At 40.6% G+C, this 13,402-nt stretch overlaps 1 pseudogene; it reads right to left on the reverse strand.

The window, feature by feature from the left end:
* Positions 1–1,366: 1,366 nt before the first annotated feature.
* LOC112623732 lies at positions 1,367–2,133 on the reverse strand (annotated as a pseudogene).
* Positions 2,134–13,402: the final 11,269 nt, after the last annotated feature.

The following is a 13,402-nucleotide window of genomic DNA, read 5'->3' on the forward strand; positions in this document are numbered from 1 at the left end:
AAATCCCGCTCTTTCATGATGTATTATCATTTTTATATATTGTTGGATTTGATTTGTTAAATTTAAAAAATTGCATTTTTGTTCATGAGGGATATTGGTTTGGTTTTTTTTTGTGTTAATTGATGTCTTTGTCTGGTTTTGGTATCAGGGTAATGCTAACTTTATAAATTGAGATGGGGAGAATTCAAACCCTTCAATTTTTTGAAGAGTTCATGTAACAATACATATTATTTCTTCCTTAAATTTTGGAAAGACATGTTGGCATGGGATTTTCTTTGTGAGAAGATTTTTTTAGTTACACATTGATTTTCTTTAATAAATATAGAATTGTTCAGATTAAGTACTTCAGTGAGTTTTGGTCATTTATGTCTTTGGAGAAATTTGTTTATTTCATCTAAGTTGTGGAATTTATTAGCAGGAAATTCATATTTTTTCATATTTTCCATTTATTTTATATATGTGGAATATAAAATATATATATATATATATATTTTTTTTTTTGAGACGAAGTCTCGCTCTGTCACCCAGGCTGGAGTGCAGTGGCACGATCTTGGTTCACTGCAACCTCTGCCTCCTGGGTTCAAGTGATTCTCCTGCCTCCTGAGTAACTGGGAATACAGGTGTGCACCACCATGCCCAGGTAATTTTTGTATTTTTAGTAGAGTTTCACCATGTTGGCCAGGATAGTTCCCATCTCTTGACCTCGTGATCCTCCTGCCTTGGCCTCCTAAAGTGCTGGGATCACAGGCGTGAGCCACTGTGTCTGGCTCATATTTTTCTTTTATTATATGTAGTTTCTGTAGGGAAGTCTCCTCTATCATTTCTCATATTGATAATTTGTGTTTTTCTGATTAGTATCACTTTTATAGATTTTTCTCAATGAACCAAAGCTTTTCTGTATTTTTGTGGTATTCTACAAATTTAGGTATGTTGCCTTCTCATTTTCATTCAGTTTAAAATACTTTCCAATTCAATTTGCCATTTTTTCATTCAATTATCACTATATTGCAAGAAGGTATACTTAATTACAAGTTTAAACTATAGCTTGGTAATCTTGAGTCAGGCAGCAAGTTTTAATAAAGGCAAACTGCTTATTCAAAAGTGATCATGGAACAACTGAAACGCAGAGTAAGAAGGACGAGAAACATCTAACTGGACAATAGGGACAATAGATTTAGTTATCTCACTATATGAAACAACCTTTTCATTTTTAGGAGAGGTAACTTCTACTGAAGTTATAGTTTATCTCTCCTAAAAATACAGAATGCAGAACACAAAAATACAATACAGAAATATTTTGTAATATAGACTAGTTTCCATTTAGTCAATCAACTCTTTCCAGTTGTCTCAATTGGGATAGATACATTTACATAACTGGCTGTGCTTCAGGCTTCTTCGCCAGCAGCTTTAGGTTGGCAGTGCACTTGGCAATTGTCTCCTTTTCCTGCTGCGCAGAGATGCTCTGCACCACGTGCTTCTCTACCTAATTTATCATGTGTTCTCGTTTCTTTCAAAGCATCATGTTCTGCACAGATATATGATAGTCCAGGTGATTCTTTACTTACTTATATACTCTATGCAGTTGTTCCCAGTAACCTCCAAAGCCATAGCAATGTTGTTTTTCTGCACATCCAAAAGGTAATGGCGCTTCTGAAGGAGTGCTGGCTGTGACTTCTCCAAATCAACTGCATCCTGGATTTGTTTGATAGAAGCCTGCTTTACCTCTTCTAGTTGGGCAATTTTTTGTTCACTGAATTTTTCAGCAAAATCTCCAATAGAGGCACCATATTTTTATATTATATAGACAAGTAAGCATACTATTGATGTGGTAGAGAAGGTCTCTGGGATAATCATATATTTTTCCTTGGATAAAGCACACAAGATAAGCCGAGTTCTGAGCACAAAGGGTCCTGTTACACCAGTTTTAGGATAAAGAAACTGGAAGAATTCCTCAGGGATCAGCCCCAAATGAACTTTTCCTCCATATTCAGGAAGAGGTGGTAGAGGGGCAAGGCGTGGCTGCCCTGTATGAAAGGTCTTTGTTGCCTGCAATATCCCTGGACCTACTAAGGCTGTATTCTTAAGAGAGGGGGCCACCATGGCGGTGGCAGAATATGCCACCTGGGACAGCATGGTCAGCGAAGGCCCAGGCAGTGGTCTTAGCATCCCTGTGATTCCAACCAGAGCCAATTTGCCTTTTAACCTTTGGTTTCTAGAGATTTCTACGTTAGTCATTTTAAAAATTTTATTCCTCTGTAGTCACAGAATAGACTTTGTATGACCTAAATTCTTTTAAATTTATTTAGACTGGTTTTATGGCCCAGAGTATGGTCTATGTTTCGCATGCACAAGAGTGTTTCACATGCACATAAGAAGAATGTGTATTCTGCTGTTGTTGGTTGTGGATTGTTCTATAAATGTCAATTAGGTCAACTTAGTTGATAGTATTGTTCACATATTCCATGTTTTAGATAATTTTCTGTCTACTTGTTCTATCAAATATTGAGAGAGGTGAATTTAATCTCCAACCACATTTGTGGATTTGTGCATTTCTTTTTACAGTTGTGTTAGGTTTGGGTTCCTATGTTTTATTTATATTTATTTTATTTTTTATTTTTAAATAGGTTTTGAGGGAACAGGTGGTGTTTGATTACATGAATAAATTCTTTAGTGATGATTTCTGAAATTTTGGTGCACCCATCACCCAAGCAGTGTACATTGTACCCAGTGTGTAGTCTTTTATCCCTTGCCACCCCTCATTTTTTCCCCCATGTCCCTAAAGTCCAGTGTATCATTGTTATGCCTTTGGGTCCTCATAGCTTAGCTCCCATACATGAGTGAGAACCTGTGATGTTTGGTTTTCCATTCCCGAGTTACTTCACTTAGCATAATAATCTCTAATTCCATACAGGTTGTTGTGAATGCCATTATTTCGTTCCTTTTTATGGCTGAGTGGTATTCCATGGTATATCTCTATCTCTATCTCTATCTCTATCTCTATCTCTATGTCTATCTCTATCTCTATCTCTATCTCTATCTATCTCTATCTCTATCTATATCACATTTTCATTAAATACTCCTTGATTGATGGACATTTGGGCTGTTTCCATATTTTTTTGCAGTTGCAAATTGTGCTGCTATAAACATGTGTGAGCAAGTATCTTTTTTGTATAATGACCTCTTTTCCTCTGAGTATATATATATAGGTGAGATTACTGGATCAAATGGTAGATGTACTTTTAGTTCTTTAATGAATCTTCACACTGTTTTCCATAGTGGTTGTACTAGTTTATGTTCCCACCAACAGTGTAAAACTGTTTCCTTTTCACCACATCCATGCCAACATCTATTATTTTTTGATTTTTTGATTATGGCACAATATAATCACAAATTGATTATGGCACAATATAATCACAATATTGATTCTACCCATCCAAGAGCATGGGATGTGTTTCCATTTATTTGTGTTGTCTATGATTTCTTTCAGCAGTGTTTTGTAGTTTTCCTTGTAGAGGTCTTTCACCTCCTTGGTTAGGTATTTTCCAAAGTATGCTATTTTATTTTTTGCAGCTATTGTGAAAGGGATTGAGTTCTTGATTTGATTCTCAACTTGGTTGCTGTTGGTGTATAGCAGAGCTACTGAGTTCTACATTAATTTTGTATCCTGAAACTTTGCTGAATTCACTTACCAGTTCTAGGAGCTTTTTGGATGAGTCTTTAGGGTTCTTCTCTCCTCTCCTCTCCTCTCCTCCCCTTCCGTCCCCTCCCTTTCCCTCCCCGCCACGCCCCCGCCTTTCTTTTTTTTGATGGAGCCTCGCTCTGTTGCCAGGCTGGAGTGCAGTGGCATGATCTCGGTTCACTGCAACCTCCACCTCCTGGGTTCAAGTGATTCTCCAGCCTCAGCCTCCCATCTGTAGGGTTTTCTAGGTATATGATCATATCATGAGCAAACAGTGACAGTTTGACTTCCTCTTTACTGATTCGGATGTCCTTTATTTCTTTCTCTTGTCTGATTGCACTGGCTAGGACTTCCAGTACTATGTTGAATAGAAGTGGTGAAAGTGGGCATCCTTGCCTTGTTCCGTTTCTCAGGAGGAATGCTCTCAGTGTTTCCCCCTTCAGTGTAATGATGACTCTAGGTTTGTTGTAGGTGACTTTTATTACCTTAAGGTATGTCCTTTCTATGCCAATTTTGCTGAGGGTTTTGATCATAAAGGTTGCTGGATTTTGTCAAATGCTTTTCCTGCATCTATTGAGATGATCATGTGATTTTTGTTTTTAATTCTGTTTATGTGGTATATCACATTTACTGACTTCTGTATGTTAAACCATACCTGCATCCCTGGTATAAAACCCACTTGATCATGGTGGATTATCTTTTTGATATGCAGTTGGATTTGGTTACCTAGTATTTTGTTGAAGATTTTTGTATCTATATTCATCAGGCATATTGGTCTGCAGTGTTTTTGTTTTTGTTGTTGTTGTTATGTTCTTTCCTGGTTTTGATATTAGGGTGATACTGGCTTCATAGGATGGTGTAGGGAGGATGCCCTTTTTCTCTCTTTTGGAATAGTGTCAATAGGATTTGTAGTAATTCTTTGAATGTCTAATAGAATTCAGCTGTAAATCTGTCTGCTCTTAGACTTTTTTTGTTGTTGGCAATTTTTTTCGTTACCATTTTAATCTTGCTGCTTGTTATTAGTCTGTTCAGAGATTCTATATCTAGGAGGGTTGTATATTTACAGGAATTTATCCATCTCCTCTATGTTTTCTAGTTTGTGTGCATAAAGGTGTTCATAGTAGCCTTGACTAATCTTTTATATTTCTGTGGTATCAGTTGTTATATCTTCCATTTCATTTCTAATTGAGCTTATTTAGATCTTCTCTCTTCTTTTCTTGGTTAATCTTGCTAATGGTCTATCAATTTTATTTATCCTTTCAAAGAACCAGCTTTTTGTTTCACTTATCTTTTGTATTTTCGGTTTGTTTCAATTTCATTTAGTTTTGCTCTGATCTTCAATATGTCTTTTCTTCTGCCAAGTTTGGGTTTTGATTGTTCATGTTTCTCCAGTTCCATGAGGTCCAACCTTAGATTGTTTATTTGTGCTCTTTCAGACTTTTTGATGTAGACACTTAATGATATGAAATTTCCTCTTAGCACCACTTTGGCTGTATCCCAGAGGTTTTGATAGGTTGTGTCACTACTATTGATCAGTTCAAAGAATGTTTTAATTTCCATCTTGATTTCATTATTGACCCAACAATCATTGAGGACCAGATTATTAATTTCCTCGTATTTGCATGGTTTTGAGTGTTCCTTTTAGAGTTGATTTCCAGTGTTTTTTCCCACTGTGATCTGAGAGGACTTGATATAATTTTGATTTTCTGAAATTTACTGAGACTTGTTTTGTGGCCTATCATATGGTCTATCTTAGAGAATGTTCCGTGTGCTAATGAATAGAATGTATATTCTGCAGTTGTTGGGTAGAATGTTCTGTAAATATCTATTAAGTCCACTTGTTTTAGGGTACAGTTTAAGTCTATTTTTTCGTTGTTGACTTTCTGTCTTGATGACCTGTCTACTGCTGTCAGTGGAGTATTCAAGTCCCCCACTATTACTGTGTTGCCATCTATCTCATTTCTTAGGTCTAGTAGTAATTGTTTTATACATTTGGGAGTTCCAGTGTTAGTTGAATATATATTTAGAATTGTGATATTTTCCTGTTGGACTAGTCTTTGTTCCTCCTTGTCTTTTTAAACTGCTATTGCTTTAAAGTTTGTTTTGTCTGTTATAAGAATAGCTACTCCTGCTTACTTGTGGTGTCCATTTGCATGGGAAATCTTTTTCCACCCCTTTACCTTAAGTTTATGTGAGATCTTATGTGTTAAGTGAGTCTCCTGAAGACAGCAGAAACTTGGTTGGTGAATTCTTTTTTTTTTTTTTTTTTTTTGAGACGGAGTCTCGCTCTGTAGCCCGGGCTGGAGTGCAGTGGCCGGATCTCAGCAGCTCACTGCAAGCTCCGCCTCCCAGGTTTACGCCATTCTCCTGCCTCAGCCTCCCGAGTAGCTGGGACTACAGGCGCCCGCCACCTCGCCCGGCTAGTTTTTTGTGTTTTTTAGTAGAGACGGGGTTTCACAGTGTTCGCCAGGATGGTCTCGATCTCCTGACCTCGTGATCCGCCCGTCTCGGCCTCCCAAAGTGCTGGGATTACAGGCTTGAGCCACCGCGCCTGGCCGGTTGGTGAATTCTTATCCATTCTGCCATTCTGTATCTTTTAAGTGGAACATTTAGGCCACTTACATTCAATGTTAGTATTGAGATATGAGTACTATTCTATTCATCATGCTATTTGTTGCCTGAATATCCTGTTTTTTTTTTTCATTGTGTTATTGTTATATAGGTCCTGTGAAATTTATGCTTTAAGGAGGTTCTATTTTGGTTTATTTTGAGGATTTGTTTCAAAATTTAGAGCTCCTTTTAGCAGTTTCTTGTAGTACTGGCTTTGTAGTGGTGAATTCTCCCAGTATTTGTTTGTCTGGAAAAGACTGTACCTTTTCTTCATTTATGAAGCTTAGTTGTGCTGGGTACAAAATTCTTGGCTGATAATTATTTTGTTTAAGGAGGCTAAAAACAGGACCCCAAGCCCTTACAGTTTGTATGGTTTCTGCTGAGGAATCTACTGTTAATCTGATAGGTTCTCCTTTATAGTTTACCTGATGCTTTTGCTTCACAGCTCTTAAGATCCTTTCCTTAGTCTTAAGTTTGGATAACCTGATGACTGTGTGCCTATGCAGTGATCATTTTGTGATGAATTTCCCAGGTGTTCTTTGAGTTTCTTGTATTTGGATGTCAGGATCTCTAGCAGGGCCAGGAAAGTTTTCCTTGATTATTCCCTCAAATAAGTTTTCCAAATTTTAAATTTATCTCCTTCCTCAGAAATGCCAATTATTCTTAGGTTTGGACATTTAACATGGTCCCAAACTTCTTGGAGGCTTCTTTCATTTTTAAAATTCTCTTTTATTTGTATTTGATGGGTTGGGCTAATTCAAAAGCCTTGTCTTCAAGCTCTGAAGTTCTTTCTTCTGCTTGTCTGATTCTATTACTGAGACTTTCCAGTGCATTTTGTATTTCTCTAAGTGTGTCCTTGATTTCCAGAAGTTGTATTGTTTTTAATTTATGCTATGTATTTCACTGAAGAATTTTTCTTTCACATCCTGTATCATGTTTTTGATTTCTTTAAGTTGGACTTCACCTTTCTTTGACATCTCCTTGATTAGCTTAATAATTGATCTTCTGAATTCTGTTTCTGGCAATTAAGAGATTTTGTCTTGGTTTGGATCCCTTGCTGGTGAGCTGGAATGAACTTTTGGGGGTGGTAAAGAACCTGGTTTTGTTATATTACCAGAATTGTTTTTCTGGTTCCTTCTCAATTGGGTAGACTATGTCAAAGGGGAGATCTGGGATTCAAGGGTTGCTCTTCAGATTCTTTTCTTTTTTTTTTTGGGGGGGGGGAGACTGAGTCTGGCTCTGTCACCCAGGCTGGAGTGCAGTGGCCGGATCTCAGCTCACTGCAAGCTCCGCCTCCCGGGTTTACACCATTATCCTGCCTCAGCCTCCCGAGTAGCTGGGACCACAGGCGCCCGCCACCTCGCCCAGCTAGTTTTTTTTTTGTATTTTTTAGTAGAGACGGGGTTTCACCATGTTAGCCAGGATGGTCTCGATCTCCTGACCTAGTGATCCGCCCGTCTTGGCCTCCCAAAGTGCTGGGATTACAGGCTTGAGCCACCGCACCCTGCCGCTCTTCAAATTCTTTTGTCTCATGGAGTGCTCTCTTGATGTGGTGCTCTCTCTCTCCCACTAGGAATGGGGCTTCCTGAGAGCCAAACTGTAGTGAATTTTTTTGCTCTTCTGTATCTAGCCACCCAGTGGAGCTACCAGGCTGTGGGGTGGTACTGGTGAGTGTTTGCAAAGAGTCCTGCAATGGGATCTGTCTTCAGGTCTTGCAGCTGTGGATACCAGCACCTGCTCCAGTGGAGGTAGCAAGGGAGTGAAGTGGAATCTGTGAGGGTTGTTGGTTATGTTTTTGTTTAGTGTGCTGGTTTTGTGTTTGTTGGCCTCCAGCCAGGAGGTGGCACTTTCAAGAGTGCATCAGCTCCCATCCTATTGGGAGGATGCAAACTTGCACTAGGGCACCTGGTTAAAGTTAAGTGTTCAAGTTTCTTAGGTGGTGAGCAGGGCCATAGAGCTCCCGAGACTATGACCTTTGTCTTCAGCTACCAGGGCAGGTGGAGAAAGACCACCAGGTGGGGGCAGGGATAGGCGTGTTTGAGCTCAGCCTGCCCTTGGGCAGGGCTTGCTGTGACTGCTGCGGAGAATGGGATTGTGATTCCCAGTTAAATGGAGTCATATTCCCAGGGGGATTATGGCTGCCTCTGCTGAGTCATACAGGTTGCCAGGGAAGTGGAAGAAAGCTAGCAGTCACAGGCCTCACCTGGCTCCCATTCAGTCCACAGTCCTAAAGGCCAGTCTCACTCCCACTGTGCTCCCCCAACAGCACTGAGTCTAGTTCCAGGCAAGCGGTGACCAGGGCTGAGAACTTGCCACACAACATGAGGCTACCTGTTGAGAAAGCAAGCCGACTCACACTTTTTCAGCATTTCAGGGAGCCTACAGTGGTGATCCAGTTCCTTCAAAAGGTCTGTGGATTATCTCAGCTTTCCTAGTGTGTTCCTGTGGTAGTTCTTGGAGCAGAAGTTCATAATGTGACTCTCTGCATGCTGTTCGGTCCATCTGAGCAGGAGCTGCAAGCTAGTCTTGCCTTCTATCTGCCATCTTCATCCCCTATTGGTTCCTGTATTTTAAAGCTATGTTATTAGATGCATAAATGTTTAGCATTATTATATCCTCTGGATGAATTGACCTCTATATCATTATAAGATGAACATTTTTATTTATAGAAATATTGTTTGGGTTAATACCTACTTTGTCTGATACTAATATAGCCACTTCACTTTTCTTTTTGATTAGTGTTAGTATATTATGCCTTTTACCTTCTGTATTAGTCCATTTTCATGCTGCTGATAAAAACATACCTGAGACTGGGAAGAAAAAGTGGTTTAGTGGACTTACAGTTCCACATGGTGGGGGAGGCCTCACAATTATGGTGGAAGGCAAGGAGGAGCAAGTCACGTCTTACATGGATGGTGGCAGGCAGAGATAGAGAGCTTGTGGAGGGGAACTCCTCTTGTTAAAACCATCAGATCTCATGAGACTTATTCACTATCAAGAGAAAAGCATGGGAAAGACCTGCCCCCATAATTTAATTACTTCCCACTGGGTCCCTCCCATGACATGTAGTAATTATAGTGGTTATAATTCAAGATGAGATTTCAGTGGGGACACAGCCAAATCATATCATTCCACCCCGGCCTCTCCCAAATCTCATGTCCTTACATTTCAAAACTAATCATGTCTTCTCAACAGTCCCCCAAAGTCTTAACTCATTTCAGCATTTGCTGAAAAGTCCACAGTTCAAAGTGTCACCTGAGACAAGGCAATTCCCTTCCGCCTCTGAGTCTATAAGATCAAAAGCAAAGCAAGTTAGTTATTTCCTAGATACAATGTGGGTACTGGCATTGGGTAAATATAGCCATTCCAAATGGGAGAAATTGGCCAAAACAGAGGGGCTACAGGTCCCATGCAAGTCTGAAATCCAGCAGGGCAGTCAAATATTAAAGCTCCAAAATGATATCCTTTGACTCCATGTCTCACATCCAGGTCATGGTGATGCAAGAGGTGGAATCCCATGGTCTTGGGCAGCTTCACCTCCGTGGCTTTACAGGGTATGCCTGCCTCCCAGCTGCTTTCATGGGCTGGCATTAAGTGTCTGCAGCTTTTCCAGGCACATGGTGCAAGCTGTAGGTGGATCTACCATTCTGGGGTTTGGAGGACTCTGGGGTCTCTGACCCCATATTTCCCTTCTGCACTGGCCTAGCAGAGGTTGCCCCATGATTGCCCATCCCCTGCAACAAACTTCTTCCTAGACATCTAGGCATTTCCGTACATCTTCTGAAATCTAGGTGGAGGTTCCCAAATCTCAATTCTTGACATCTGTACACCCATGGGCTCAACACCACATGGAAGCTGCCAAGGCTTGGGGCTTGCACCCTCTGAAGCCATGGACCGAGCTGTACCTTGGCCTCTTTTAGTCATGGCTGGAGTGGCTGGGATGCAGGGCATCAACTCCCCAGACTGCACAGAGCATGGGGACCCTGATCCCAGCCCATGAAATCATTTTTCCTCCTAGACCTCTGGGCCTGTGATGGGAGGGGCTGCTGTAAAGACTTCTGACATGCCCTGGAGACATTTTCCCTATTGTCTTGGGGATTAACATTTGGTTTCTCGTTACTTATGCAAGTTTCCGCAGTCGACTTGCATTTCTCCTCAGAAAATTGGATTTTCTTTTCTATCTCATTGTCAGGCTGCAAAATTTCCAAACTTTTGTGCTCTTCTTCCCTTATAGAACTGAATGACTTTTTTTTTTTTTTTTCCCTGGAGATGGAGTTGCCCAGGCTGGAGTGCAGTGGCACGATCTGGGCTCACTGCAAGCTCCGCCTCCCAGGTTCACACCATTCTCCTGCCTCAGTCTCCTGAGTAGCTGGGACTACAGGTGCCCACCACCACACCTGGCTAATTTTTTGTATTTTTAGTAGAGATGGGGTTTCACTGTGTGAGCCAGAATGGTCTCGATCTCTTGACCTTGTGATCTGCCTGCCTCAGCCTCCCAAAGTCCTGGGATTATGGACATGAGCCACTGTGCCTGGCTACCTCTGGTTGTTTTTAAGATTTTACCTTTATCCTTGCCCTTTATCTTTTCCCTGTTATCATCATTGGTTTATCTTTGTTTTTCTCCCTCAAAACTAATGTGATTATTATGTACCATGATGTAATTTTCTTCACGTGTCTTCTGCTTGGGGTTTGTTGAGCTTCTTTTTTTGTTGTTGTTGTTGAGATGTAGTCTCGCTCTGTTGTCCATGCTGGAGTGCAGTGGCATGATCTTGGCTCGCTTCAAGCTCCGCCTCCCAGGTTCATGCCATTCTCCTGTCTCAGCCTCCCGAGTAGCTGGGGCTACAGGCATCTGCCACCATGTCTGGCTAATTTTTTTGTATTTTTGTTAGAGACGGGGTTTCACCATGTTAGCCAGGATGGTCTCAATCTTCTGATCTCGTGATCCGCCTGCCTCAGCCTCCCAAAGTGCTGGGATTACAGGCGTGAGTCACTGTGCCCAGCCCTGATCTTCTTGAATCTGTGTGTTTATTGTTCTTATCAAGTTTGAAATACTTTCAGTTTTAATTTCTTCAATTTTTTTTTTTTTTTTACTCTCTGATTTGAGAACTTCAATTACATGTAAGCTAGGTTACCTGACATTGCTGCACAGCTCACCGATGCTCCTTTTGTTTTTCAGAATTTGTCCTCTCTGTGCCTCTTTTTTGTTTTTTTTGAGATGGAGTTTTGCTGTTGTTGCTCAGGCTGGAGTGCAATGGCACGAGCTTGACTCATTGCAACCTCCGCCTCCTGGGTTCAAGTGATTCTCTTGACTCAGCCCCCCGAGTAGCAGAGATTACAGGCATGTGCCACCAAGCCTGGCTAATTTTGTATTTTTAGTTGAGATGGGGTTTTACCATGTTGGTCAGGCTGGTCTTGAACTCCTGACCTCAGGTGATCCACCTGCCTTGACCTCCCAATGTGAGCCACCACGCCCAGCCTCTTTGCCTTGTTTTACAGTGCCTATTGCTATTTCTACAAGTTTGCCAATTTTTTCTTCTTATAATATGTAATTCATCATTAATCTCATCTATTGTATTTTTATCAAAGACATTATAATGTTCCCCTCTCAAAGTTTGATTATGCCTCCACATAATTTTTAAAAGTCTATTACATGCAGTTATAATGACTGTTTTAATGTTCTCTTTTGTTATTTCCAATTTCTCTATCAGTTCTGGACCTGTTTCAATTAATCCTTTCCCTCATTTTGTTTCCTATTTTCCTTTATTTTATGCCTGTTAATCTTTGATAATCTTTGTTAGTCTTTGACATTGTGAATTTTACTTGTTGGGTGCTAGATATTTTTGTGTTCCTAAAAATATTCTGGAGTTTTTTTCAGGGATGCAGCTAAGTAACTTGAAAACAGGTAGCATTTTTCTAGACTTTCTTTTAAGATGTTAGTCATAACTAACACAGTGTTTTCTCTTGGGCTAATTATTCCCTACTACTGAGTTAAGACCCTCTGAATTTACCCATGCCCGGTGATTTATAAGGTTTAGGAGTCTGGCTTGTGGGAATAGTCACTATTCCCAGCCCAGTGTGAGCACTAGGTTCTGTTTTCTCTAATCCTTTTAGGTGGTTCTTTTTCCGGCATCAAGCAGTCTCATCACATGTATACTCTGATCAGAACTCTGCTGAGTATTTGAAGGAGATCCTCTGGAGATCTCCATGGTGTCTTCTCTGTTCATTACTTTCCCCTCCAGTACTTTGTTCTATGAACTCTGTCTGCCTTAGTTTCACTGGATTCTTAGTTCCGTTACCTCAACTCAGGGAATCTACACATTCCAGCTGGCTTTTTCCTCCCTGCATCACAACCTAATATAATCTCCCTCAAGACTACAGTAACCCAGAGCAATCAGAGAATCCGCCTTGTCTTCCATCTAGCAGGAATTACGTCTTCCTTGCCTGATGTCTCATGTCTTGAAAGTTGTTGTTTCATATACTTTATTTAGGTTTTTGTTTGTCTGATTTTAGGTAGGGATGGTAATTCTATTCCTTATCATTTCATCTTAGGACAGAAGTTTATCAGCTTTTTTCTTATTCATTACTTCTCTGCTCTGGAAATTTTCTAGTTTGTCTTTCAAATGTGTTTCCTACACCTCTCAGAATTCTGGGTAAGTTCTGAGAAATACAGAGGAAAGCAGAACATTCTTCATTATAATCCATTCTTGAGCTACGTGTAGAGCATAAGAACACATTTTGGTCAGGTGCAGTGGCTCACGCCTGTAATCCCAGCACTTTGGGAGGCCGAGGTGGGTGGATCACAAGGTCAGGAGATCGAGGCCATCCTGGCTAACTCGGTGAAACCCATCTCTACTAAAAATACAAAAAAAATTAGCCGGGCGTGGTGGCGGGCGCCTGTAGTCACAGCTACTTGGGAGGTTGAGGCAGGAGAATGGTGTGAACCTGGGAGGTGGAGCTTGCAGTGAGCCGAGATTCGGCCACTGCACTCCAGCCTGGGGAACACAGTGAGACTCTGTCTCAAAAATAAAAAAAAAAGAAAAACAAAAACAAAAACAAAAAGAACATATTTTAAAATTCAGTCTCTTTATATTGTATCCTGTCAATGTACATACA

This window comes from Theropithecus gelada, chromosome 4 (genome assembly GCF_003255815.1).
Source record: "Theropithecus gelada isolate Dixy chromosome 4, Tgel_1.0, whole genome shotgun sequence".
NCBI lineage: Eukaryota > Metazoa > Chordata > Mammalia > Primates > Cercopithecidae > Theropithecus > Theropithecus gelada.